General features: G+C 36.9%; 1 protein-coding gene across 1 annotated transcript in view; it reads left to right on the top strand.

Annotated features, from left to right (window-relative positions):
* The window catches only part of HDAC9 (histone deacetylase 9), a 306,119-nt gene that overhangs the window by 217,533 nt on the left and 61,474 nt on the right, over positions 1–27,112 (top strand). The window lies entirely within an intron of this gene.

Below are 27,112 nucleotides of genomic sequence, written 5' to 3'. Positions count from 1 at the left end.
TAGATGTGAATTGTTTCTTACAGACATATTAGAAAAATGCTCAGTCATACGGTGAGTTACGATGTTTGTCATATTTGTATTTTTTTCATGCAAAGTGCGATCTTTGTCCTATGATCACACATGCTCAATTTTGCTCCTACTAGGGTCAGGATTTAGCAGTGAATCAGTCACCTGTGTCGTTAGCTAAAGCCGTTCTAAGTTCTGCACATCAGCATAACTCAAGGTTAAGTTGTAGTATTATTACTTATACTAAATAAGCAGCTTCTTGGAAGAGTCATCTTTCTGGTTAAAAGAGTATGTGAAAGCAGAAGCTATTCACTGAGTAAGGGTGGCAGAATCTGATCTTAGTTATTCTGACTACATGTGACGTAATTAAGCAAGCGAAGCTTTAAGATTATACACAAGCATTTTCAATTGTTGTCATGGCTTGAAACAAAATAAGCTTTGTATTTGTATTGATTGATTTGTGTCTGATTAGCTGATTCATATGTTTGCCTGTCACAATCTTTATAGTCATATTGATACCATCTGACATGCATGTACTGTGTACCATGAGACAGGAGAAGTACACAGTACATGCATGTCAGATGGTATAAGGTGGAGGGCTGGAGGGAAGATGCAGCTTTTGGGTCTTTTCTCTCACTCAGAAAATTCATCGAACTTTGCTGCTTTCTCCCTCCTGTGCAGATGTGCATTATTAAGTAGAGCTGACTAAAGACAGCAGTTCCAGTAAGTAGCAACTGTCCGTGGTTTTGACATGTGATTTTCTTCTACACTGGAACAAAACCAAAACTATTTGAAAGTTTCCAAGAAAATAAGTGTGCATTTCAAACCCTTTCATGACAATGTTCTTCTGTAGCCTCATGGTGAGGACATCACTCTAGGAAGCAGAAAAATCTTAGGTGAAAATCCCAACCCTGAGTGATTGAAAACATTTTCTCATTCCCCATTCTTACAAATCAGAGACTTGAACCTGACCTCATCACACCTGAAGTTAGCACCCTTGCTGTCAGGCTATTTGGAATATATATTTTTTTATTTTCCCCACTCTGAAAAATGTCTCCCTCTGAAAAATATCAAAAAAGTGATGCACATGTACAAAAATATTTTGTTTTAGTAAAAGCGTATATTTAATGAAAAGAATTAAAAACAGTTCTAAACCTGCATAATTAGGCTGATAGGAAATTGGGGGCTTATTGGCTCCCTATACTGAGCTATCATATGCTCCAGATTAAGAAACAACAGTTGTTAAACCTCTACAAGTACTTCCATCCCTTTGTGATAAGGACTTCTCATTCTCTATGGTTTATTAACATCAGCTTTATCCCTCACCTGATGACTTCTCTATGAAAAATAATTCACCTTGGATCTGAAAATGACAATTTATTATCTGCTTATTTACCAGGTAGACTACAAGTCTACAAGAAAAAAACTACAGATTCTACAAGAAAAAAGTGTTTAAAAGAGCTACCGACATTTTTTGATGTAATTCTTGTTAGAAACTGCAAGCAAAGTCAGAAAAAGAAATGCTGAATTTGTAACAGCTTGAAGACTCTGTGATTTCCAGCTGATGAGGAAGGCAATGATCTCATTCCAACTCTGTACCATCAGATGGACCACTGCTAAGAAGTATCAACTGTCCTTGAAAGTGGAAACATGCAGTGTGTGTGAATATTCTTGAGTTAATTTTGACCTGCTCTGTGTCAAGTTCAGTCATTGGCACCTGTGGAAAAAATCACCGAACAAAAATGGAAATGTTTATATGGTCCTTTATGCCCTTGCAGAGCAAGTTTAAGAACTTTAAAGTAATGGAAATAAACTCACTTCATCTTATTTGTTTCCCCAATGTACAGGCTTATTTAGTAAGCATTTATCTTATTAGGCTATTCAAGCAATAGTCTTTTAATTACTAGACATAGGTAATACTGCGTTCTTTAAGAGTTTCCCCTGCCATTTTCCTTTCACATTTCTCTCTCAGAGTCATTTGTTTGACTACTTACCAAATTCTTCACAACAGCTTTAACTCCCCTCCTCTCCCACAGTTCCTTCCTCTGCCTCTGATCACAGTGTTGCCCCTCATCTGTTCTTCTCTAACTCTTTTGCTTGGCACCAGGGGCATCACTGTTTTTCATCGGCTGATCTATGCCAAGCACAAGCTTTTCCCTTCCCTTATTCATCTATTTAACATCAAATTCCACTCCTAAAGGGCTGTTGTTCCATATGATATAACTGTGTTTCACTGAAAAGAAAAGAAACACTCTTAACCTCTCTTTCTCACCCCTGCTCCTTTCTCCCTCCCTATCCCCAAGGTGTGAGTGTACGTATTATTGTCTATCCTCAGCTTCAGTTTTAGACCTTCTCTAAAATAGCAGCTCATCCTTCCGTTTCTCTGAAACTGTTCTTAGCATAAACTCCTTATAGCCCAAAGCTCAGTCTGTATTTCATTCTGCTCTTCCTTAACATGTCATCTACTTCTAGTGCCCCTGATGATCTTTGTCTTGAAAATTTGTCTTTTCTTGGCTCCCATGCCTGGTATCCCTGGATTCCACTCAGCATTTCTAGGAGCTCCTTTAACTTGTCTTTTAGAGGAACCAACATTTTCCTCCTTCAGTTTTCTTCAGTACTTTCACGACATTCTGTTTTTGGTCTTGGTTCCTTCTCCTACTTCTTTATATCTCTTTAGAGGATAGTTCATCCACAGTGCAACTTCAATTACTATTTCTCAGCCAATTACATCAGATCTATGTCTCTGGTCTGTCTCTTCTGTGCATCATGAAAATTTAGAATAATATTCTGATATACTGATTATTAAAGTCTACCTTTAGTTCAAACCTAACGTAACTGAATTCTTACCCCCAAGCCCTTCCTACTTTCAATCCTTATAGGCAAAACCATCTTTCTGTCTGTCACTCAGACAAGGACTGGTGCTGCCTTTGACCTTCTCTGTTGGAAGTCACATCACAGCAATGGCTAAATTTTGCAAATTTTTTTCTGCAGCATGTCTCTGAAATACAGGATGTGCTAACATTTCCACCAGTTAAAGTGACATCTAAGCTTCTGCCATTTTGTTTATTAATTATTTCAGTGTCATTCAGTCCTATGAAGTTGATTTTCCAGATTGTGACGCCAGGTATAGGTATCAGCCTTCTGTGCTTTTTTCTGATGAAAAATCCAATGTGACTCCAATGTGCTATACAAATATCTATTTTTTATTTTTATTAAGCACAATAGTAAGATGTAAGGAGTTACAAGGTTAATTTGGAAGACAAGTTTTTGTATGTACTGCTTGGCAAAGCTACCAGAGTGGGGCAAAAAAACAAAACAAAAAAAAGGATATGTTACTTCTCCCCACCATCATATTACACACCAGGTGTACACACCCAGCACTGTTCATGGTGGGTGCATAGGACATGTTGCGTCACTCAACCCGGCAGAGTGGTTGGGACCGAGGATAGAACCAGGTCTCCCTCCTGGTCCTCTGCTGTGATGCTAAGCAGGGAGAGGTCTTCCCAGGGCCAACACTTGAAAGGGGAGATGGAGAGATTGAATCCTCTGGCCCAGATGAAAGACATGCAATTGTTTGTCTCTTATGCAAATTTTAATGACCAGATTTTTTTGGGGACACTCTGACAGGGACCTGTATTTTGAGACTATTCTTTTCAAATGAAACATCTGGATATACTACTGATAGGATCCTGTCCTTCCCAAAATAGACTTTGGAAGTGTGATCCACTCTCTGTCCATCTCTCTCAGGAAGGTATATATTCCTCAGGATCACTTCTACGGTGTATATGGTCTCATTAAGCCCATGAGCAGACATATCATGTTGACATCTGATGAAACATGATGACTATTGACAAAATGTAAGACCTGTTATACGCTGTATCACTTCAAGCAGAATAAGCTTATTAAGATTTAATTCATAAGAAACAGTATGCATGTTTTGCGAGTCTGTAGAATGTCACTTGCGGAAGTGAAGCAAGATGTAAGAGTTTCCTAAGTTTCTATTATAGTTTTATTTCCAGCAGTACTCTTTGACAAACTAAAAAAAATTGCTGCATGTATTGGACCTCTGAGGCTTTGGGCAAAGAATGGAAAAATTATTTACAAAAGCTTGAAAATATTTAATCACTAGAGGCAGGGGGCAACTGTGTTTTAATTAGCAGTTCCTCAGGCCATTGGCTGACTGGAGGCTTTCTCAAACAACCACACAAACGCACTGAATAGCTGTTTGCCAGCCTTAGGGTCAGGCCTGAGATGAAACAGATAAGATAATTGGCTCTAATGAAATCCAGAAGGCCTTGGCTTTCTTGTTTGAGCTTGGATTTGAAAAGTGCGTGTGGAAGTGAGGCTTAATTCAAACCAGTCCTGAACTAGCCCGTTTTTCAGTGACTTTGATATTGTTTGAAGTTCTAAAAGTGTTCGCCACACCACTAGCCTGCTGGGCTGGGCCTCCCCGGTCACCTTAATTACTGAGCTTTATTGCTGACTTTACTACACAGGAAAGGAGCCATTATATGTTCCATCAACATCAGCTCTCCTCAGATTGGAGGAAAGGGCAGGGTGAAAGGCCACTGTAGGAAGGCAAAAGCTTCACTTTGAGGTAGTCAGATCGTTTACCAGTGTTAAATTTCACTGTGCTATGTGTGTGCATTCCTCACAACACAGAAGCCCAATTTCCATTTTTTTTTTAGCAAGTGATTACTTTTCAAAACATTTTGTTTGTGTCTGATTAGCAGAAGGGGACATTTATTCTTAGAGGTGGAAAGAAGGCAAATCGTAACAAATGCCTAATTTATCATCACAGGGGAAAGAAATCTAGTTAAAATCTGTAATAAAGAGAAATTGTTCTTAATGCTTCTTTGAAGTGGGAAAAAGTGAGGAAACCCCTATGGTGTGTTTGCAGACCTGACACCCTACAGAACTGACTCCTCGCAGCCAGCCTCATGTCTTGAGGGTAGCTTGTAACATATTCTGCAAGAACAGAAAGGCTCCTGTGAAATACTGTAACAGCAAGCAACAGTCGAGGTATTTTAGCAATGCTGGTTGTGAGTTTTTCTCTTCAGGATAATTATTTTCAGAGTTTGGTCCTAATCTCTTTAGCTGCTCCAGCTGGTGGTGCTGCTGGGGGGGGGGGGGGGGGGGGAAGCTAAACTCATGTGCATGAGTGAGTTTTCAGATCTAAACACACTGTAGCGGGAGAGACTTGTCTCAGACTTCAGGCTACTGAGGTCCGTGGGAAGACTGCTGTTGGGAAACCTGGGACAGATCCTGCAAACACTTGGATGCATAGATAAATATATTTGCAGGTTAACTCCATGTTATTAAGTCAGTCAGGTTACTTACCTTAGTAAAGTTACACGTATGTTAATATTTGCAGGATTGGGCCTCCTGAGACTAGTGAAGGTGTATAATATTGGTCAGTATGAGCCAGATTCCGTATTACCAACACTAGCACGTAATAAAGAAATTGCGATGAATATTAATTGGTAGTGGAACCCCAACTGTGGAGTTCAGATCAAGATACACAAGCTCTGTTTCCACGAGCTTGAGAGGAAAATTAGAAAGGACTGAAAAATCAGTTCTGATGCTGTATACTCTGTGAGCATTTTATTTTGTTTTTTTTTTCCCTTGCTTGGGTTTTTTTGATGGCAGTAATAGTTCTGCTTTTCTTAATAGCTTGAAAATGTCTTGGATTCCTTCTTAAAAATTAGAAATGTCACAAAGATACATTCTGCAGGATATTCGGTCCTTTCCTTAAGGCAACACTGTTTCACAAAGCAAGCTGCTGTAATTCAGGATAGTTCCACCTTATGTTATTTTACAAATAAAATATATGTTACAAAGCGAATTTTATGTGTGTATAATGGAAGATTTTTTAACACTAAGGACTCCTATTTAAGAAGCCTGAAGGCTTATTATTTTTCTTCCCATTCTTATGCCCTGTCATTTTAATATGTTTTATGTTGGTAGAATGGCAATTTGGTTAAATTCTTTAATGAAAAGCAGCACATTTTAATATTTTAATCATCATTTTGTGAAATTTTAACCTGTTAAACTCATTGTCCACATCACAGGGAGCTTGTTATATCTTGATGCGCATTTTATTAGCATTAATGAATCTCTCTTTGGACTGAGAAAATATCTTTTGAAAACATCATAATTCATTACAATTATCAGGAAAAAAAAGATTTCCATTCTGATACCAGAGGTTGTTTTGTGAGAAAATAGTGGTGTAATTGTCATAGTGTGAAAATGTAAGAGTTCCCATAAGCAATATTTGCAGATGGGCAGATGTTCCGCACTTTATTAAATATCAGATTTTTTTTCTTTTTGCTCTCATTTTATGTAACTAAATAAAGAGATGAAAACTTTCTTCTGAATACCATGCTTGCTAGAGATAGTTTGAGCTATTTGCAGTAAAGCAAAGTTTGAATTATTGCTGCTATAAACAGTATATTCGGAAGAAATAGTTGCTCATGTCAGATACAGTCTGAATCTCTCAACAAAATTGCATAGAACATTTTATGTTTTGTTAAATCCAAAAAAGGTAGCTTTTTTGCACAGAAGCAGCATAGCTATGAGCTGTAGCGATGTGTCAATGCGAAGGCAAGATGGGGTTAAGTGGGCCGTAATGCTTGTGTGAGTGTGCTTTAGCTAGACTCACTGCATTTTATAGAAGCTAATGGAGTTTAGGTGAATATATATATATACACACATATGAGGATATGATAGTATTATAGCATATTAGAAGAAAGATTTCTTGATTAAGAGAAATGGGATTATCTTAAATAAATCTATTAAATTCAATTAAATCTATTAGTGATTTAATTCATCCTTTGCAGATATGCCTACTGATCTCCTCAATAGAAGGAATAGAATTATACAATCTACTGATGATATAATTTGACCTTTGCACATCTGTCTACAAACTTTATAGAGTATTAAGCTTAGGTGGGTGGTGTAAGTCAAGCAGGGGATAGTGACTGAGGAAGCATTGTATTGCAGGGAAAAATTCCCTGGAGGCTCAAACCACTTATTTTCAAGGTTTCCAACATCTTTTAAGGTGCTACAACTCTTATTACTAGAAAAGATCATTTTTATATAGGTAGTGGAGGGCTACATGTTTTCATAATTTCCACCTGAGACTTTAGGTAAAATTACTTGTAAATGTGCAATTTAAAAAAGAAAGTATAACAAAAATATTCATAAACTAGTCTTTATCTGATGTAATGGCATTGTGCTATGTATTTGCAAAACACCATAGAGACCACACAACAAATCACTGGCTGAGCCAAGACTAAATGCTGGGCCTCCTAACCAGTGATCCTGTGAAATTCCTATATCTTTGAAATAACAGATTTAAAAAATGATTATTAGATGTCCTTTTTTTAATGTATCCATCTACTCTGCTGTTTAAATTTTCTGAGGGTAGATTTTGATTCTGATTTTCATTACTCTTCCTTTACATCATATTAGAAATTTTAAATAAGAGGTAGATTGAATCACTTGGGTTAATTAAGTCACTTTTAGATGCAGTGACTGCAACATATGTTTTGGCAGCGCTGCATTTTTTGTCGATTATATAGATTTTTATGTACTGTGAGGACAAGATGGTAACTAGAAGATAACACCCTTTAAGAAGATTTAATTGGATGCTGTACCTGTTTATATAATTATAGATTGCATTCAGACAGGCTATCATATGTTTATCCTGGTAAAGGACTGTGAAAGAGTTAATAAGCATGTTACCTACCGAATGTATATACATGTGGCTTTTTGGCTGTGAGATTTCATTGCTGTAGTCAGTAAAAACAGGGAGAATAATTCACTGCAGAGAACTTTCTTAGAGGATACCCTAGGCAGGTAACTCTTTTGACTGAGGAATTCAACCGGCATACATTTCTCATACCATGGCACATGCTATATTCTCATAGATTACTTTTGTGTGATGTAGAAGATCAAAGGATTGCACTTTTATTTCCATGACTACAATAAACTTGAAGAGAATAAAAAGGAATAATCGTGAATACCACATAAAACAAATGGTAGCTAATACAATTTAGAGAAAAGAACAATTAGAGAAAAAATGAAGCATTGATTCTCTATTGTTTTTGGTTGTAGTGTGAAGCCTTGCACCTGCTTGTTAACAAGGTCAGATTTAAGATTAAGAAAAAGTGGGGAGTGCTTTTAGTTGCATATTTTCTCCTAATAGCTCTCTTGCCTTAATTTAATTCATATGTACAGTATTCCAAAATAACTGCAGTGATTGATAGTGCTGTAATGAAACACAGGAAAATGCACACAAATTCAGTGATTCTTTAAAAAAATGAAAAAAAATGCAGAACACTTCCCATGAATTCTCTTTTGTTATTGTGCTTAAAACATTTTTAGCAGAAATAAAATTTTGTTCTAACTGAAGCATGAAGCATTACTTTGAATTTGCAGTCAGTCTTATCTTAGGCCTCTTAAAAATGGACTAATAATTCATCCATTATACAGCTAGAAAACAAGTAAGTTTTTATTTAACGGAAGCTCTTGTGAAAGTGCAGTTCCATACTATCTGTGGCATATTAGATTGTGCAAGGATTGTGGAATTAGCAAAGTGCTAAGCCTTGTCATGCCCATGCTGCTTATGAATATTATTATTCTTAGTAAAATTCAGATAATTATCATTATAAATTATGATAAGAATACTAGCTGCCCAGATTTGACTATGATTTTTGTACTGAAAAAGCATCAGTGTATGAGCCATTGAGGGAAAACAGAAGGTTCTGTCTGCTGTGTGGAGACAATTTGTATTAGTACCCTAAAGGAAAATGTGGGAAGCAGCCTTACATTTTGAGATCTGAGTTGAAAATTTCTGATCATACAGATGTGACTCGCTTCCTTATGTCCTTTCTGCTTTGAAGATGAAGAGAGATGACTTATTCAGAACAAGATACTTGAATTCCTCTATTCTTTACCCAGGAATCCTTCTCTGACGTGGTACCTTAAGATCAAGTGAAGAATAGCATTAATAAGAGGTTTGTTAGAATGGTTTCCCTGCTAGAAGCTTTATCTTGGTTTACTCAACAATGTTGATGATGTGGTTTTCAGGTTCATATTTCTATTAGCTCATTGTTAAATGTAAACATCCAAACAGAAAAGGATTCGGGGCCAAATTCAGACATCTAGCCATGTGCCTGCAATGCAGGTGTCTGCCTGCAAGCAAGGTGTCTTAGTTCCCATTACGGAGCCCTTGCCAATGCAGTCAGCCAAATCTAGAGAACCAAATCTGTTTGACTCACCCTCAAGCATAGACATATACTGATTATTTGATAAATCTGTAGACATCACTGACTGTACTGACTAGGACCTTGATTCAGTTGTCAAAACATGCATGTCTAGTGCCATGTGAAAAGCACTAGCGGAGCTGAGGTATGGTGACAGACATGGCACAGGATCCATGAGAGATCTGTGTCCTTTTGGAGTGCCAGCAGGCAGCCAGGAGGGACAACCCCCTGCATCCCAAATGGTTCTGGATGGCTTTATATAGGAAACTGAATTGAATCTTCTGTATCCATGAAATATAATGGGAAGTTAGACTCGTAGCTCACAGGCAGAGTCCTATACTGTTGGTGTCTAAGGGTAGGTGTCTGCATCTGGATTTGAATGGCATTGCTGGATAAATTCATCTCTGTTCTGCATAATGGTTATTCACATACTTTTGGGGAAAATTCAGTTAGCCATATGATATCATGCCTATCTGGTTAGGGACATTGTCCTAAGCTAGTGTCTCATACTGTGCCTATTCTTCCATACCTGCAAAGAAAATGTAGACATATTCAATCCAGCTTTCAGCTACCTACGCAACCCCTGAAGATGTAATTCTCAGGAAGTACCTTTGCTAATTAGTTTTGTCTATACTGCACAGTGTCAAAATGTAAACCCACATACTGTAAGTAGTTTATATCTGTTTCCAAGGTAATCTTTCAGGCTGCAAGAAGCTTTATGTGGGCTAATATACTGCACTGGGATAAATTACCTTTTCTGAGCAAGATAAAATAGCTTGTATGGAACCCAGCCCTTCTGTGGCAAAAATTTTCAGTATCCAAGCATTTTAAAACTAGCACAGACATATTTGTTTCATGCTGCAATGTGCAGTGTAGCCGTATCCCTAGGCGAAGTATCCACTTCAGTGTATTGATGAAGTAAGTGGGAGGTTTGCCACTTTGCTTGTACACTTCTTGTTATATCCTTGTATCACACCTTCCACAGCCAACACTGTTGGCTGCACTTAAACCAAAATACATGATAATAATAATTTGAGATGAGGTTGTACTTCAGTCAGGTGGTACTGTATACTCCTGAAGGGACTACCTCTCAGCAGTGACCCTTTCCAGAAATTTAAAGCTGATAATATTTATGAGAGTTCAGAGCAGTTGAAATGTTGGCCAGAGATCTTTTAAATGGCCACATTTCAACACATTCCCTAAGGAGCTGAGATGGAGATCATTTCAGACCTGTCAGAAGATGATCATGCCTTAATTGTACTTCATTGTGCTATAAAAATGAGACCTTTCCCCTAGATTTAAGAGCTTGTGGTATTGTGATCTGTGTGAAATCTTAGGGGAACTCATCTGGGATCTTCCAGTGTGTATGAAATAAGCTTGTGTCACTAACAGAGGTAGAAATAGTCACATAAATGTGATGGTATCTGTAATTGATCTTTTCTAAAAGTATCTCCAGCTTGACAGGGAGCATCTTTTCAGTGTGATTTATTCTGTAATACAGTACACTCTGATGGCTGCCTTCCAAAAAGGCTGTTCTGAATATCTGCTCTTAAATAGCACAGCTCCAAATCACTCAGGTTCATGCCTCCAGCATTTTATTGCAAGAGAAATACTGCTTTGGTTGTGGCACAGGTGCCAGCTTTCAGAATAGAGCTTCTGTGAAAATGTAAAGAACTAGTTCCTGCTCTCAGTAGACCCTTATTCTGATGGGGCTCCATATTAGCACTTGATCATTAAAAATTAGAATACAATATGTCATGGAGTGTGGAATGACTGGAATGAACACTGCTACTTTTACTAGATAAAATCCAAATTGGCCAAATTCTTCTGTCACTGGCCCTTTTGACACTCAGTGGAGAATACACTGCTCTAAACAGAGGGAGAATCCTTTCTCCACTCTCCATTTCAAACCTTTCACAGTTTTCATGATCATAGAAATCAGATAGGGACTTCATAATCAAGGCGGTATGAAAGCTACCTCTCTAAATCTTGCTTGTAACTTTTGGCAAGTTTTAGAAGTGTCCAGATTTTTCAGAAACATCCTCCACTAGCTTATAGTAATTAGTAATATATTAGTAATATAGTGGGGAGAGACTGGATCTTGCTGTTTGCCTCTCCAGTGCTTTAAAATATCCCCTGGGATAGCACCAGAAGGGCAGGGTTTGGGGACCGAAAGCCTTGGCCAGTGTACAGTTCTGCTGGCACAACAGCAGAGGTGGTAAGTCTCATAAGACATATGACAGCTTTCCTGCTTCAGGAGTATTTTATTTGGAGGAGGTGCCTGAGAAAATGGGGCACAGAATGCAGCTTGGACCTTACTGATGTTGGTAGTTTAGCTCAGTGTCCAGCCAGCATTCCCAAGCCTGAGAAATAGAAATGTACAGGTGATTATGTGAAATACCTTCACTCCCTTTAAATGGTGGCCAGATGCTGAGGTGATGATCGTGCCTAGGTCCCCTTGGCATTACAGCTGGGGACTTTTGTCACCAGGGAATACACTGGAGAGATCACCAGGTAAAGTGCATAAACATGAGCAACTTTTCAAGGCCCCTGGTGTGAGTAAGTCCATATCCACACTTCTGGAAGTCCAGTACTTTGCTACATAGTTTTGAATATTTGTGAAGAGTTGTTCTTTTTTAAGAAAGAAAAAAAAATAGTTTCAAGTGACTTCTGCTGGAAGTTTCTGACTGAGTTGAGTTTAAGAATTAATGTTTATACCTAAACATCCATGGCCAGGTTATAGCCTTAGAAAAAGGAGTTTTGATATTCATTCACCTTTATGACAATAAAGGTATATCCAGGGCAGAATTAAGCCTGCCATGTTAAGCCATTTTCAGTGACAGAATAATATAGGTATTTGGATCTTGATCCTAAAAAGTTTTAAACACATGTCTATCAATTGTTTTGTAATTTCAAAAACTCTAATTTTTGCTTGTATTGCAGCATCATCATGAAATTAATTATTTTTACATTAAAATAAGCACATTCATGAATGTTCTTCCACATATACAATAACATATAATGATAAATATTTACTGCTTCCCTTTAGATATTAGTAAGTTACATACCATGATACTGTGCTTACCTGTGAGCAGGTAGGACACTAGGGAGTTACACTTTTCTATGAAAAGTACCAATGTCCCCTGCATAAATTAGTGCTTCCAGGAATAACAACATAATGTACCTCAGACAACATTCAGAAAAGTAATGTGTTTAGGGTAGTGAAGACATCCAGGACTGTCATGTAAAAAACAAAAGAAAGGTAAAGTTTGCTGAAAGTGGTCAGCATCTCACAGAATGGAGCTCTCAGTTCTCATTCATTCTCCACCTCTGTTAGATAATTGTGAAGCAAAGGGGAAAACAGAGGGCTGGACAAATAGTAATGAGCAAGCAGATGAGAGAAAACAGAGTAGAAAGAGAATGCAGATGAGACAGAGAAGAGGAAAAGATGAGAGAAAACAGATGGAAGCAAAAAGCCAATGAAGTGAGAGAGACAAGACTATAATGATTTATACAAGACATGGCGGAACTGGTCTGGATAAAATAAAAAAAAAAAACACAAAAGCAAACCAACTTATACCCTCAATCCAACTTATACCCTCAATCCAAATTCAGAATAAACCAAATCTTCAACAGTATTTAAAAAGGTTAAAGCAAAACTTTGCGAATCTTTTCATCCTGGAATTAGAAACAGATATTCTATAAGAGGGTATTATAATAGTGTTGGTGACCTTGCATAGATAAGATTGAAATAAACATCAAAACATTTACATGTTTATATGAACCAAACTCCAAATCCCTTGAGGTCTCTTCTTGCTAATATATACTTCCTTTTAAAGTTATACTGAGCCTAAAATTGAATGCATGGATAATAACATAAACAAAACCTGTGTTTTTATACATATGACCTAGAACATCGCTTTTTTTTACAATAGCCCAGCCTAATAACAATTCTTTGTCCCCTTAAAAATAAATCATTATTTACATTTATATGAGACCTTGAAGTAAAAAAAAATCTAAAGCTTTTTTTTTTTTTTTTACTTCTCTGAAGGAGAATTCAGGAACAGTAGGAGAGAGCACAATTCTGTAGGAACAGCACATCAGGATTTGGTTTTGTTTGCAATTAAAAAAGGAGCCAAACTGGAAGATGCATGTCTGCTCTGTAGCTGATGAAACAACATATGCCTTATTCGATTTTAAGTGCTTTTTGTCTGTACATTATGTGCCTGAATTTTAGAAGTTCTTGGTATTCTAGAACTGCAGCAGTTTCCTAATGGCTTTAAGCCTTTCTTGAGCTGCATTCATCAGTAAGTAGCAATCCTGCTAAAAGGAGTACTTCTTAGATTCCAGTCTGCAGAGTACTTCTGATTTGTTGGTCTAGTCACTGATTTTATTTATTTATTTATTTTTTTCATGACCAGGTCAGAGTTCTCCTTGGTGATTCAGTGGAATTTAAAGAGATGGGGTAGAGCCAGAGAGAGGATGAAAATATGAGCCTTGGCAGAATCAGCTTATTTTTAAGTGTTCTTTGCACTTTGATACTCCTCATCTCTATCATTGCCTGCTTGGTGAAGAAAGCAGAGGAACGAGGTGGTGGGAAAGCTGGCTTGCTTTGTGTTGTAACAAGCAAGACTTCACCAGTGTCAGGTTCCACAGTCAAGTCTCTTCAAAGATAATCATTTCCTTCGTGACCCTGGGTTCCCACTTGGGCTGATAGGTTGCCAGGATTGCCACACTGTCTGTCTAAGACTGGAATTAAACTTCAAGATTTACAATTTAAGAGCTCTTATTTTTATTAGAATTCAAGGTATAAAATAAAATAAAGAATTTATTAATGATTTAAAGGCTATTACATCAAATGTAAAATAATATTTGTGTTACTGCAACGTCTTTTTAAAGCTATACTGGGCAAATAATATCAAAACTACTCACAAATCATTTGTCTGGCACAACATAAGAAAATTCACCATGTAATAATGTTCATTAATAATATTTGTCAAGTTTACAGAGCTGGATAAACAGCAAGAAAGAAGTGATTTGTCCAATAAATGGGAACAAAAATCATCAAATAAATTCTAGATATTATTTGATTAATTTGTTATGAATTCATGAAAGTCAGAAAGTGATGAAATTAGGACCCTAAAATCAAAATTAACTTAGATGGTTATGTATACAGACAACCTTTTGGTAGCTATGCCTAACATTACACTAATTTAGGGTTCTCTTTTTATTCTAGAGACTGGACTATCTTAAAGGCAAACAATTGAAAGATTACAAATTTTAATAAGTACATTTTTCCTTAGCTGTTCATGATCAATGGCTGACAAATTTTTTTTTGCTTAGGTGCCAGGAGTCCTCAAGCCTTTCTTCTAGGGGCCACAACATAAAAATCTATTGGATCGCCTCCCACTAAGAATGATAAAAACTTCCTCCTGTTCACTGTAATTGCACAGCTCCCTGTGACAGGTTTGGCAATTTTATCTTGCAAGAGTGATTGTAAGGAAGAGTAGATGGGAATAGTGTGCCAAGTTTCTCAGCTGGTGTAAAATTACTTGTTTTTAAACACAGATTGGCAACTGGAAGTGAAGAACTGAAGCAGTAAAGAGATCTTTGCAGAGTTTTAGTTGCTGTTCATAATCCAAAGACAACAGCATGAAAAGTGCTGCTTTTGAACTAGTCCTTTGCACAGTTCACAAGCTCTGTTGGCAATTTTATAACAAGGAGTTTAAAATGACAAAAGAATTCCATAAATAAATGGTAACTTTTCTTATTTGCAGTAAGCACACTAGAGCTAATTACATTCAAATTCCTAGGAGATAAATGATTATGAACTTCTGAAGAGGCCTGTGAAATACTGGAAAATGAGTGTTTTATCAAATGTATTCTGGCTTCAGTAAAAGTTCAAGTTTTTGGATACAATGAAGATTTTTAATCACATGATATCTAGATATCGTGTCATCCAGATTATCAAATCTTGAACAACAACCATTTTTTTTAATGAAGTCTATTTCAATGTACATTTGACTTACATTTCTTACAATGTTTTCTGAAACTTCATGGTTATTTTACTGATATATGTGATCTAACTTATATTAACTGTCACTCCGAGAGATAAGTGCAACAACAATAAAGCTAGAAGTGGGATTAAGGATGTTTTGTTGCTAGTTTTAACATTGTAAGTGGAGATAGACATTGAAAAAAGGAACTATCTGATTCAGTTCCTTTTTACATTTTCTTGAAAGTATGATCAATCTCAGTTTCCAAGGCAACTGACTACATGAGGATGGACCAGCCAATAATGGGAAACAGCTTTCTGTTTTATTACTGTAACATATGGTAGAAAAAGCCTTTTCTGTTTCATGCTGTTGAAGAGACTATCCAATTTACCACTCCAAATAAGATCAAAAAATGATTAAAAGAGGTGTGAGCAGTTCAACTTTGTAGAAGTCCAAGGGCACAAGTTCAGGAGAGAAAGGCAAATTCAGAAACATCAAAATGTAATTTTTAGATGCTCTTCTGCTAGATCCCAAACTTTACCTTTGCTTTTCCTCTGGCTTTCTTAGAGATGCTGGCAACACAAAGGGTTGGTGCAAGTGATTGTATTGGCAAATGAATTTCCATTGTATCAGTATGACTCTCCTGGGGGAGTGGAACTGCCTTTGTGCTGTGAGTTGCCTGGTACAAATAAAAGCCACCTTCTATGTGCACCACTGAAACAGTTGTGATTGATCTAGGACCACAAGACTTTCTACATATCTTTTGCAGATACCACATAAAATCTATTAGGAGAAACGTTGGCTCCCTGAAGTCAATGGAGGTTTAAGTAAAATGTTAAATCACATTGCAGCGTAGCTGCTTTTTTATGCTTTGTTTCTTGGACTGAGATCTCAAGTGCTTTGCTATTCACTTTTGCTTGCCTGTAACCCCCCCCCCCCAACTGTGAAGTATTTATGGATGAGTTATGTTATTCCTGAATTCTGCAGTGTTACCTTCAATCATTATTTTCAGCGCTCTCTGTTTTTCCTGTTTTTTTCTCCTTCCAGATGTGTTTTTTGTTTTCTTCATTGTTTCAACGAATGGGAATTTACTGGTCTTTTTTTTTGAAGTTTCTCTGAAGCTGACACTGCATCTCTTGACCATCTTGCTTTCTGCTTCAGATGTTGCTTTAAAGCAGATTCCCTTGCTACTTTTCTATTTTATTAAGCTTTCTATTTATGACACTGATTCCTTAACATGTAGAGTTCTTTTCTATATGAAAATGCTCCCCCTTGAATTTCAGGTATAAAGAATTATTTTTTTAGATTCCACTGAAATCAATAACAAAATTCCATTTTCCTCGACATATCATACTGGGCTCCATATTTCCCTAAGCCTTAATTCCTTCCAGTCCTTTCTTTGCCTTCACTCTTAAGGTTGTAAGTGTAACACTCTTACAAGAGAGTGTTTAATATTTTAAAATGTTAGCCTACCTGATGCTATTCCCTGACCAAGGTCTGGTACTTTCCTTTGTGAGCTCAGTCCTTCTAAATACATTCGATTCAGTTGCTTTTTAAGTGTCGACATTTTATTTTCTCTGTCTTTGGAGTCTATCATCATTTCCTGTATTTTGTTGAGCAAAGAGTGCAAGGGAAGAAAGGGGGTAGGACAATATAAGAGAGGCAGGATCCCTCCAAAGTACCCAGAGCCAACAGGAGATCACATTTCTAACTAAACAGTAGCTGAAACTGCACCAGAAAAAGCAGTGGTTTCCAGGACGGTGTAGTACATAGGGATTGCCGCTGTAGTGTGAGTGTTCCCCCACTGCCACCAATACCCTCTCTCCGAGAATTTTGTGGTGTGTGTGGGCGGAGGTAAAGTGAGAAGACTTGATGTTTCTGTACTGTATAATACCATGTTATATGAGGGATGCTGTGTTTTTGGCTGTCAAAATGGAGCCCAGCTGGTGTGTTTAAATATATACTGGAATAATGGAATGGGCTAAAGCGGCCCAAATTCCAATGAGAGAGTCAAAGTTCTCCTGAACATGAGACAAACAAACACCCCTATATTTACTAATACAAAAGTGCTGGATACTGTTGCTGCCTGTACCATGAATATCTTCCCTCTTTAGATCAGAGAGACCTCCTGTTGGTTAATTTGGTTTGGGTGCAAGAAGTTGTCCATGCTTTTCTTTTCTACTATTATATGTTGCTAGTCAGGAAAAAATAAGAGGAGATGACGTATATCTGTATCTTCCCTCTGAAAGAATACCTCTTAATAGCTAAAAAATCAGATTAGCCACAACAGCTATTTTCTGAATATCATTGTTTCAAAGGAATAGTGACAATATAATGTATAATAATAGTGACTATCCAGAAATTTGTGAAATTGCTATTTAAGATAAGACAGAAAACCACACACAAAGAAAATAGCTCTTAAAGTAGTAATAAGTAAATAGAAAGAAATATAAGATAACAGAAAAGAGAGCATTTGCAACAATGCTTTCAGTGTATTCACTAGTGAGGAGAATGTGTAGAGACATATGAGAAAAAAATTAAGACAACTGCATCTATTTCATATTCACAACCATTCTGCCAAATGCAGCATGCATAGAATTACGTTTTCGCAAAATACCATAACCTTCATGAATAATTTGATTTCTAGAAAATATTTGGAGTTTTTTCATTTAAAAAGTGGAAAAAATTCCCCTTCTGGGCAAACTTCAGTTTTCAGGAATTTAGCAAATTTTGTGGTAAAAGTATTTTTTCCAAGGGATTTCTATATCTTTTATCTGCTCAACCTATTGCTCCCATGAAAAATGTAACCATTCCAACCCAACCCCCCAGGCATTTTATAGAAGATTTACCCTCCCTTCCTCTCCACACTTTACTTTTGCAAGTACTGAAAACTATTTTAAACTTCTCTAGTAATCACTCTAGTGGTGACATAAGTGGACTGTTAACACTGCAAACTGAGCTGTAGTGTATTCAATAGTATTTTAGGTAGTACATTTTCTTTATTCCTGATAATTGTCTCATATGCTATAGGCCAAAGTAGAAAGCTTTTTTGGAGTTTTTTGTAAATGAGGAGAATAGATTTTAGACCTACAGACAAACTTGATACACCTGACCCCTCTTCTTGGGAGCATGAAAGCCCTCTTCTCTTTTTAATTTATTTAAAATATCGCCCGTTTCCATCTTTTCCCCAATCGCCTTTCCATTATTGCTGGGAATGCAAGTAAAATAGCTACTACACTATCTTTTGTAGTGTCCTACTCTTCTTAGATTGCTAAGGAATTTTCGTGGTGTCAATTACTTTGGAAAGAGTACACTGAAATGGTAAAATACACTCAAAATAATACACTTTTTCATAGACGCACCAAATTCCTCAGATAGGATATTGTGCTGTCAGTCGTTTTGTGAACTCTATAAATGCTACACATTGTGGTAAATTTTTACCTATGTGCTTAACTGTTTCTATTATAACACTTACTTTTGTCATCTTAGGAACAATCATTTTACTATATAACAAGATTTTCTGGGGGCAGTGAACCATTTTAGTAGTATTATTAGGTTATTATGTTAAAGTTTTAGGCCAAGTCTACTTTTGTCTGTTTTTCTGAGAAAATACTGCTGAAAGAAATGACTTAACAGGAAAGCAAAATTGATAGTTATTTAGTTGTAGCAAAAGGGATATACTGTACTGTACTCAAGCTTGATAGAAATGCAATATGTTTTCTAAGCTCCATGTTACAGCCATCCAAATTTTAAAATAGAAAACTTAAAATACCCTTAAATGGCATTATTATTTTTATGGCAGAAAAGCTTCTAAAGATTTACTTTTTATATAAAATAAAGTAATAATAAAGAATGGGCACCAAATTGATTTTCTGATAGGTACATATTGCACCATGAAAGCTAAATGCTGTCTTAAGTAATGCTTGAGGATAACATTTGGCTGTGTTTATATATGTGCTAGTACCATTTCCCATACATGTTAGGATGGCTTTAATAGGAAAATGATTGACTAAAAATGGTGGGATTCCATATTTATTTCTTTTTTTTTCTAGTATTGGTGATACTATTTTAAGTCAAGCAGTATACTTTATTCTGAATCCTCATCTTTGCAAATGAAACCTATATTTCCTTCTTCTCATATATCATCTTTAGCTGTGTAACTCTTAGAAGCCACATTCATCCTTCAGCCACCAGCCAGAACATAGTAAATAAGTTTTATTTATGTTGCACAAGATAGAAGATTACCAACCAGCTTAAACTGAGGTCTGAAAAAGACATGAAGAATAAAAATATAGAAAATATTTCTTTTATCATGCAAGTATTTACACAGATATGACACTAAATAGGCAGAAGAACATTTAATAAAAAAATCTTTTACTCCGTTACTCACCTTTTCAGGGTAAAAATGTTCCACAAGGAGATATCCTGCTACTGCATGTGCTTTCTTGGCCTATACTTCCATGTAACACTTTATATTTGCGTGTTGGACAGATGGGAGTAAGTGCCTACACATTTGGTCTCTCCAGGGTAACTTCTTCTTTGACTGTATAATCATTCAATGGAAACATAGACCCATAGCCTTTGGGCAAACTTACCTCAATTTTTAACTAACTCAGACCCTTCTGTTTAATGTCACTGAACTTTGAATTTGCTCAGTTCTGAACACAGATGTGAATGTACACTGTGAGTATATCCACATTTGCCCATATCTTCTAGAAGCTGGATATTTTTATTTGACAACACTATTAATTTTTAAGTGCATTCTGAAAACCACAAAGTAATATTTTTCTCATATCTGTCCTGGCTGCTAACAATTTTTCTTATTTTGGTTCTTTTAATATTAATTCAGAGGATCTGACTGAGACATACTGTAGATCAAATGCAGAAGAGCCCTTGTAATTATGTTGAAACCACCTTTCTAAATAATAATAAAAAATTGGAAGATCAGCAGATATTGTAGTCAGTATTTCTTATACTTTTTGACTGTATAAGATGTTGCAATTCCAGCTGTAACAGAATTTAGGAAACTTGCATGCAGAATGCCAAAATAATTATTAATTTATAATGGAACCCACAAATAACAGTCTTAGGCCCTGTAAATGTCTTCAAAAGCCAATATAAAAAAAAGCAAAGATGATCATGTTTCTAAAACTTTTAATTCCCGGCACTCCCACAAGTCTAACGTTTGAACTTACTAGCTTGAGTGCACCCCTGAAGACCCTTTAAACAGTTAGTTTAATATCATGAGTAAATCCCATAGAAATGAGCATGGTATACAGTGAAGCTGTACTGATGTGGTACCTTTTGCCCCTTGAAAAATGAAAGAAAAAGATATTTTGTATCTCTAGAAAGCAAATAATGTAACTGTAAAATAATAGTCAGGACAGGAATTTTGGCTGTGACTATAAAAGATAGAGAAGACATAAAACGATAAAACATATAAAGAACACCTATAAGGATAAAAGAAAAGATATAAAAAGAAAAACTATAAAGATAAAAGATGTATAAAAGATATATCTTAGAAACTAATATAGACAAAATCTGCAAGATTTAGGCACACCTTGGAGGAAAAGTCTGAGACAAAAGTGATGATCAAATGACAGTCAGAAAGGAGTTTTGGGGGAAGGTTAAGTTTTCAGGTTTGGCCTTGGTGAACTTGGTCTAAAGGCAGGACTGGCATAAACAAATGTCATGAAGGTAAGCCAAAATTTAGGTGGACACTAATATAAACTCAATTAATACTACTGATAGAGAAAAAAAATATCTCCAGTAGTTGTAAAGAAATGCTATGCAATTTTCTGTGAGGATAGACATTACTTGATATTGTGTTACATTAAAACATACGTGCAAACAACACATAAAAATAATAGATACCATAAGTTCCACATACCTGTCGGGGCAATTGTTTGGATTCTTTCTGACCTCTCCATATGAGTGTGCATTCAACAGTATACTTAAAGTTGTGTAATTTTAAGGCAGGACAACATAGTGATTGTTTGACACACTATTTTATATGCAGGGCATGAAACAGAGAAATTGTAGATAGACCTACATTCTTTCAGACAAGAGACTGATCTCCATTTGGTGGCAAAAACCTCACTCTAATAGCACCCATGCACTGTATACATATTTATTGCGAACTATAGGTCTGGAGAAATTGAATAAACAATAATGCTTTTATAATGTTTTCTGGTAGTTAAAACAGTGGACTTAGAATTTTCTGCATTTCTTTTCTATTTTTTTTCCAGGGACAGCCCAGTAGTTTTAATCAAGTCTTATACTAGCTTTCAGTTTTAGTGATTCATCTGTGAAGTGGGTACAAGAAATGCTTGCTTTAGAGGACTGTACAGTCCAAAACAGCTATCCTGATTTATACCAGCTGAAGACTTGGGCCTTTCTATGTATTAATGTTCTGAGAGTACTTAAATATCCCTGGATGAAAACACTTAAGGATTTTAGAGAAAGAGCAAATAATTTATGTTACTAAGACATTCCAATGTATGCTTTTAGAACAGTGTGGATTTTTTTTCTCAGTTATGTAAATTACTCTCCTGGGCTGATTTTCCTGCTTGTTTCCTTTTTAAAGTACCAACACAGCAAAAGAATCGTAGCTATTTGCATAAGTTTAACTTTCTTTGGAGATTTCCAGCTCTGTGTGATGGTACTTGCAGAGCCATTTCTGGATTGGGTACTTCTCTGCAATCTCTTCAGGGAGAACAAATGTTTGGGAGCATCCTAGCCATGTGCTGTAAATGTACAAAAATAGAATGGAAGAATAAAAGGAATAAGATCAAGTAACCAGAGTCCCTTGGTAGGATCTCTTTAATGTCTTGCGTCTGATGTTCAGATTGGTGGGGAGGGGAGGGATCACATGCTTGATATTTTCTCTAGGACTACACCCAACTGGAACCCATCCCTTGGCTTCTTTGCAGACAGCAGCATACCCAAATGGAACATATTAATTCTTTGGGGAAATCTCCTTAGCGGGACAAAAGAGAATCTTTTCAGCTTCCCAGACACATACTCTGTTCCCAGTGCCATCAGACTTAAAGGAAGAGCTGCCCTACCTTGGGCTGAAGGACACAGTTTCATTATAGCTGTATGGTTTAACATGGATGAATAACTCCTGTGATCAAGCTGCTCAAGCTTTTAGGATTTGACATGCCTATAAATGAAAAGATGAGAGACAAGAAAGAAACAGCCAGCCAGGCAAAATACCCCTGTAACTCTGCTTTCATTATTAGGTGACTATGCTATACCAAATATTTATACTTCTATATGATTCAGGACTGTAGAAAATAATTATCTCTTTTATGTGTTTTATTTTCTTTGGAGATGGAAGTAAAGGAGAGTGTGAGTCATAGTGGAAGAATAAAATTTCCTTCTCTTCTGACAAAAACTACTCATTTCACCAGAGAAACATCCTAGCATTAACTTCTGTTTGCTGGTAACCCCTGCAGCCCAATTGGCTTCAAACAGAAAGCTGACAATCTCTCAGTCCCCAGTCTGTGCCTGTTTGGTGGTCAGAATCCAAATCATATTTCTCAATCCTTCTACAGACAAGACAATAATTGCTCTTATCTAAGTCTGAATACAGTCTGCCTACGTACCCTTGCAAAGGGTTTCTGGAGCAGAGGTTTGACCCTTTTCACCGTAACAAATCCTGCCAGCTGCAGTCATGCTTCTGAGCACAGGGTTGATCTGAGGAATTTGTGAAGGTTAACATGAATATTTGCTAGCGTATGACCAATGTTACTTGTATGTTTAAAAAAGGAGCACATTGTCTAGTATGAGCTGATTTAGAGGATTCTGTTCATAGGCAATTCAGAAGAGAATTGCTATGGTGCACGGCGCTCCTGAGTAGGCACTTTGTGGACCATTTCTCTTTCTCACACCTTGTTGTGTCCTCCAGAGTGTAAGATGGGAAAGGAGCAAGATGCGGGGTCTCTTCTCCCACAAGGCCCACGGGGCTGAGGCAGTGCAGGATCAGGGGCTGTAGCTGTCTGTTCAACAGTCCTCACTCTCCTGAGGCAAGGGAAGCTTGTGTATGGAGGAGAAGTGAGCTTCAGCTTGCATTTGGGTAAGGAAAAGGGATGGATCTTCAAGTCTGCTGGGTTACCTGGATTTGGAATCTAGATCTTTGCACAGGTTTTCTTTACAATTGCCAACCTCAGAAAGTTTTTCTAAGAATGATTTTTTCAGTTAGAGTGAAAAGGTTGAAGTCTGAGAAGTGGTAAATCCCCAAACCTTTTATTTATGTCTTGGTGAAACTTAGGCCATATATACAAAATAATATATTTAACTAATGATTCCTTACAGCACTTCACGAGACAGGAAAGTATCTGTTTCATTCGTGAAGGAATTTACATATGTGTGTTTTGTGCTGCAGAGGAGTTTTTGCCAAGGCCAGGCAAAGGTTAGAGAGGTCCTTTCTGCACGCGGTCCAAAACTAAATGCTCATGATCCCTTCCAGATAATAAGCTGCTCTTCTCTGAGCAGAGAGCTCGGATTAGTTATTTAAGAGAGGCACGACTTTAAATGTCTGTTGGCTAATGCAGAGGAGGACTGGACTACAGATTGAGGCACTAGATGTCCCTAAATCCCTGGATGTCTCCACAGTTGAGAGACCTGCAGTTGTCACCTTTCTGAAAGCCCAAATACCAGTCCTGGCTGCCGTAACAAGGACCGCAGACATCCTGGGCTGTTTCAGTGGAATGCAGAGTCAAGCTTTCTGCTCCAGCAAACAGATTACATTTTCCATAATGCCTTTGTAAAGAAAGGACTCGGAGTTTATGTTCAGTATTAAATCAACAAGACTACTATAGCGCTGGGTGGGCTCTGACATTCCAAGTCTCTCAGTATTACGGCAGATGGAAGAGAGACAAGCAATGACATGGGTCTTGTGGACACTGAGACTAGCTCTTCTAGTATGGAAAATGCAGGGTCGCACCGGCAAAGTTCTGTCACAAGTCGTGAGACAGAATTACAGCAAAGTAGGGAGTCGTTTTTCTGGTGAAATTTGGCAGACACTTATACGTACATTTTAGAAGAAAGATTTCTTTCTCTGTTTCAGAAGAGCCTTCTTAGGTTTTATTTTAGTCATATAAATTCAGGTACTACTGAAAATAGTATCAGAACAATTAATTCTAAATGCTCTTGGCATTATTATCCTTATAGCCTTTATTACCCTTATAGCCTTATCTTTCCTTTAGCTGGAGATTTCTATATAGCCTTTCTGTATGGATTTATGTTACCATTTACTATTTGCTGCTTTTAAAAATGGTGCTAATAGCGATGCCTGGTGCTTTGTATTGTAAGACCTTGCCTCCAGGTGTTTAGAATTTTGCTAATTTTACCCAGGTTGGCTAACAGTTTCCATGTCAGATGTATTTATTTGATGGAATTTTTGTAAGAAACTGTAGTTATATTTTTTTTTGCTGCTTTTGAGAATGAGATTGGGGGAAAATGCATTATTTTGCCCAAGTTATAAAAAATCTGCTGGCACTTTTATGCTTTTAAGCAAGGCCTTGAAATGTGGTAGGGGTATTGTAGATTTTATCTAAGATACCAGATTATGCAGCTCTGAAAAATCTCATTCTGCTTTAGCCTGGTAAGGTTTGTTAGTGCTTGGCAACTTGCATTTCCAAGGATTCTGTCTGGTCTGAACATGCTCCATCCCCTGACACTCTTGTATGTTGGCTATGCTGTGCTCAAGGTGCTGCCACTGTATTTGGCATAAAAAAGAAAAAAAAACAGAGCCTGACTGGAATCTGAGGAAGTGAATGGAGAGGAGGAGGGTAAAACTCAAGTGGCTGCAGATAGGGAGGGTTCTCCACAGGATCCCTCCTTCTTTCAGTGCATAAGATATAAGGTGCTGTGGGGACAGATGAAGATTGCATATCAACCACAGTCCTCATCAGTAATCAAGATCCATGCCACATATGTTGCAGATGTTGGGAAGCAGGTGTTGCTTGAGACAATGAACATATAATTAAAGAGTGTCAGAAGGTATGTACGTAAGAAAGATAAGATATGGTTGCATGAGAGATCTTTATTTTTGATATTGTTCCCTAATTTTGGGGAGTTAAATTTGCAAAAATGTTCAGTCAGTGTAGTGTTTAATGTAACTATTCATGTGTGGAGTGTGTGTATTATACAACTATAAATCATACAATTACAGGAAAAAAGAGGTAGAAAAGATGTACTCTCACCTCCTGCCTCAAGGCCATATCACCTTGAACCTGTAGCAAGGTTGATGAGTGTTTGTTTAACCTATTCTTAAAAATCTCAGAGAGATGGAGATTCTTCAATTTTCTTAAGCACTTTATTCCAATGATTACCTATCCTACCTATTAGAAAGTCTTTCCTAGTTTATGAACTCCATCTTTTTTGTTGAAATTATTTCTTGTCTTACTGCAGTGGAAAGGCAGAAAAGGTTATTTCTTTCCTCTTGCAACAACCACTTACATATTTGAGGACTTTTATCATATCTACTCTCATGTTCTGTGGACGAAAGAGTTACAATTTTATCATTTTTTCCTCTTAGGTCACTTTTTTTAGAACTCGCACCTTTCCTGTTGTTCTTTTCTTGATTTTCTCAAGTTGGTCTAGGTCTTCCTTGAAGAGCAATACTCAGTACTTGAATCCATACTTCAGAAGAGGCCTAGTAATGACATGGGAAAAAAGGACTATATCACAAACTGTCCTGTATATCACTTTGCTACACAGACTTTCTTCGTGCAATTTCAGTGTAATGGCCAGAAAAATTGTCCTGAGTAAAGAGTAAAAGGAACACTTCCCTAATGTTAAAAATACCTTTGAGGGAATCAAAGGTCATAGAATACAGTCTAAGAAATAAATTGAAAACAAACTAAAGAGTTAATTTATTTTTTTCTCCGCAAAAAATCTAAATCTTTCAACAAAAGCATAATCTCTTTTGCCTAAGCTTATTAAATAAATAAATAAATGAATGAATATTACTTGAACTAAGACAAATAATATTGCACATAGGCAAAGCTCATCTTAAGACTTTGACCACTGCAAACTGGGATTTCCTGGCATTAATACATTTAGATTAGAGCATTCGTTAGTATATTTGTCTTTTAACATTAATGACATCTCCCTTCATTAACACAGTCATTACAGGCTCTGTGTCTGTCATGCTAGTGTAAAAATTATCCTGAGGCATTGACTGTGGAAAGTCAGCTTGAAAGAAGGCACCTATGGATACAGAATGCAAAATTTTATCTTTTCCTTCAATACATTTTTTTATGCTTTGAGTTTGGAGAAAAACTGAAACAAAACAGCAGGAAAAATCATCGAGTTTGTCAAGGAAGGGGTTAAAAAAGTGGAATCTTTGTGACTGTGAGGAACTGAATTATCTTACTGACACCAGCAGGGGTTGCTGTCACTAGTTTGTGGTTGTCACATTCCTGTTATGCTTGACCTTGGAAAGGCTTGACAACATAGTCTGGATTTGATTAAGGGAATTTCATGTTTTTCCTTTGCTAGAGTCACCCCCCACCTCGACAAACATTTAAAAATGTTAAGGAAAAAAAGTTTGGAAAGCAAACATTTTCCCAAAAGAAATTTATAGTTCAAATTCGCACCAAGTTCACACTAACTGGAGCAGTCCCGGTTTCCACTCAGGCTTTGAGCGCTCTCTGTAAACCATTAGTCACTTCCCTGGAAGAGGCAGCTTTTTATAGGCAGCAGGATAAAACAGGCACAGATGTGTGTGTAATATTAGAGGCTTTCGCATGTACCTGCGTTTTTTCCCCTAAAATAGAGAAAAGAAAAAAGAGTGAGTATAGAAAGAAATAAATTAAAGTCTTGGAGTTT

Source organism: Dromaius novaehollandiae, chromosome 2 (assembly GCF_036370855.1).
Source record: "Dromaius novaehollandiae isolate bDroNov1 chromosome 2, bDroNov1.hap1, whole genome shotgun sequence".
In the NCBI taxonomy this organism is placed as follows: domain Eukaryota; kingdom Metazoa; phylum Chordata; class Aves; order Casuariiformes; family Dromaiidae; genus Dromaius; species Dromaius novaehollandiae.
The sequence above is the reverse complement of the archived record's forward strand: the minus strand, read 5'-3'. Positions and strand labels throughout refer to the sequence as shown.